This window comes from Rhinolophus ferrumequinum, chromosome X, assembly GCF_004115265.2.
Source record: "Rhinolophus ferrumequinum isolate MPI-CBG mRhiFer1 chromosome X, mRhiFer1_v1.p, whole genome shotgun sequence".
Lineage (NCBI taxonomy): Eukaryota > Metazoa > Chordata > Mammalia > Chiroptera > Rhinolophidae > Rhinolophus > Rhinolophus ferrumequinum.
Genome location: NC_046284.1, coordinates 95078665 through 95081606, shown reverse-complemented (window position 1 = coordinate 95081606; position 2942 = coordinate 95078665). Strand labels below are relative to the sequence as shown.

At 44.2% G+C, this 2942-nt stretch overlaps 1 pseudogene; it reads right to left on the bottom strand.

Moving 5' to 3' along the window:
- Positions 1 to 1396: 1396 nt before the first annotated feature.
- Positions 1397 to 2741, bottom strand: LOC117017765 (tropomyosin alpha-3 chain-like; annotated as a pseudogene).
- Positions 2742 to 2942: the final 201 nt, after the last annotated feature.

The following is a 2942-nucleotide window of genomic DNA, read 5'->3' as shown; positions in this document are numbered from 1 at the left end:
CATCTTTCTCCTTTTTTTTTTTTGGAGGGACTGATTCCTTATGTTAAGACGCCAATTTTCTTTTTTTTTCTAAACATTTTTTTTATTAGTTTCAGGTGCACAAAACAATGTAATAGTTAGACATTTACCATTTATATCCCCCACACGGACACAACCCCTCTCCCCCCATCCACTACCCTTCTGACATCGCACACAGCCATTACATTTCCACTAAGACACGTCAATTTTCAGTATCAAAACATTGCAGTCTTGGTTTCTCTTTCTCCCAACCAGCCCCCAAAGAGACCACACCAATGGAGAACACTTTAAGCCAATAAGCTGCAGGACACACACCTAACAGACCTCACAGCAACCTCACCAAAAAAGGGGGTACTGGGTAGGGAAAGAAACTTTTAAAGATCAGCACTTTGCCAGAGCTCGGGTTATAGAGAGCTCTCACAGCCAGATGGGGTGGCCAATGTGTTCCAACCCCAAAGAAGCAAAGTTTCAAAATAACATAAAATTTAAAAACAGTTTTGTACATAAGCTATTCAAGATTTCTCCAGCACTATCTGATACACAGCACAATGAGATGGCACTTTTAGAGACAGCAGCTTCAGACCCAGAAAACCATGATGAGATGACTTTCATATGGCTACATCAGTGGCAAAAACCATCATTTTCTTTCTTTCGAGGAGGCACCTCAATGTAAGGGGCACATGATCCATTCTGTGAGCTATTGGGAAGGGGGGTAGAGATGGGACAAGGATTTGGTCTCAGAGGTCTCATCATTTAATTTGATCACTTTTTGATGCAAAAAATAAAAATAAAATTGCCCAAAGATACCTTAAAGCTAAAAACCTGAACAGCACTTTTTTTTTGGGGGGTGGGGTGGGGTGCTAACTCCTGGAATCACCTTTCTGGTTTGGCTGGTACTCTGTGCAAAGCAATAAGTTTCCCCATGGTGGAGTCTTTCTCTGGGCTCTGTTTGGCTCTCAGTAAGGCAGACCCATACCTCTTTCCCTCCTCTAAGGAAAGGACAATTTGTATTAAGCTGAAAAATTACCTTCTAAAAGTGAGAAAGGGATTAGACTGCTACTTCAGAACTGTGGAATTATTTGGAATGCTTCCAAATGGTTGCCACATCAACAACAATAAAAAAGGTAATTACAAAACGTGTACATCACATGATTTTAACGACACTTTGCATTGTGCTCACATCCCCTTAAATGCTGTTCCCAAAGGTACTCAGCTTCTAACCCAACTGGTATCTCTAGGGAGAGGCAGAGACAGTTTGGTGTAAAAGATGCAGGGGTTGGGGTGGGAGGCAGTAAAAGGAGAAAGGAGCCTTCCAGTTAAAGACCAGTCCTCAGTTTAAAGGTCAGCTTAGGCAGGCTGGCCTCTGGTGGAGTCAGGGTCAGAGGGAGGAGCAGCGGCAGCGCGGGACTGGGGCAGTATACATCTCATTCAGGTCAAGCAGAGTTTGGTCGGGCCTCCTTTGCATACAGAGGTGTTCCTCTTTGGTGCATTTCAGTTTATCTTCCAAGTCATCAGTTGTCTTTTCCAGCTTGGCTACCGATCTCTCAGCAAACTCCGCATGGGTCTCTGCCTCCTTGAGTTTATCAGTAAGAATCTTTATCTCTTCTTCATATTTGTCTTCTTATTGAGAGTACTTTTCTTCAGCGGCACTCAGACACTTCAGGTTCTGGTCCACGAGTCTGATCTGCTCACTCCATCTCTGGGACTCTTCCAGTTCAGCTCATTCCTCTGTGCATTACAAGGCTCCCTCAGTAATCAACAACTTACGGAGCCACCTCTTCATGCTTCCTATCTGCCTCTTCTGCGACGTTGAATTCTCTGAGTTAGATTTCCTAGAGTTCCATCTTTTCTTCATCTTTTAAAGCTCAGTTTTCAATAACCTTCATACCTCTCGCTCTCAGCAGCTTTCTCAGCTTCCTTCAGCTTTTGCAGAGCAGTGGCCATGCGCTCCTGAGTGTGATTCAGCTCCTCTTCAAGCAACTGGATCCTAAGGTTCAAGGATGCCACCTGAGCCTCGGCCTGTTCCTGGGCCCTCCTCTTTCCCTCCAGTTCCTGCTGGAGGCACTGGGCCATGCCCTCTGCATCATGAGCCTGCTGCTTCAGAACCTGGATCTTGTGCTTCTCCACCTCGAGGGTGGTGATCCTGGCTATGGCGCCCACCCAGCTCCTGCTCGCGCTCAGCGTTGCAGCCTCCTCTCTCCATTTTTTTCATGTTGTTCTTCAGCCTCTCTCTTTTCCTAACTTTTATGACACAGAAGTCTCTTTGTTCTGCCTTGTTCTGGATGCTCTTTCTGTCTCCTGCACTGATTTTCTTCCTCCTCTTGCTCCTAAAGGTCTTCCAAGACTCTGCCATTGGTCATTATTTTTTCTTTCCCTTGAACCTTGGTGAGTTTACCAATGTTCATCGTATTATCTACCAAACCTACATCTCTTAATTCAATGATTTCCTCAAGCTCTATCCTTATGTTCACAACTTCCCAATGGACATAAAATACCCTGGATAATCCAACAGCATCTCAAACTCAACAGGTCCAAAGGTAAATTCATAATGTTTTCCCATAAATTATCTCCTTTCCCAAAGGCTTGAAGCTTGTTCTTTGCTCCTCCCTATATGTAATCTGTTGCCAGATCTGTAAACTGTCTGCCTTTGTAGCAGCTGCGTCTGCCTCCTATATCCCATTCTCACTACCACTGCCCTACTCACAATCCTCACAATCACTCATATTGTACTTTGTAATAAGCTTCTAATTTCTCTCCCCTACCCTTCCTTTCCTATTCCATCAGATCCAGCAAAATCAAAATAATTTCCTAAAGTAGGGCAATGATGTCTTACTTGCTCAAAACCCCTCAGTAGCTCCCCAGTTCCTTTCTCAGTGAAGTCTAAATGTATCACTCCTACATTCAAGCTTCTTTGTGATCTATTC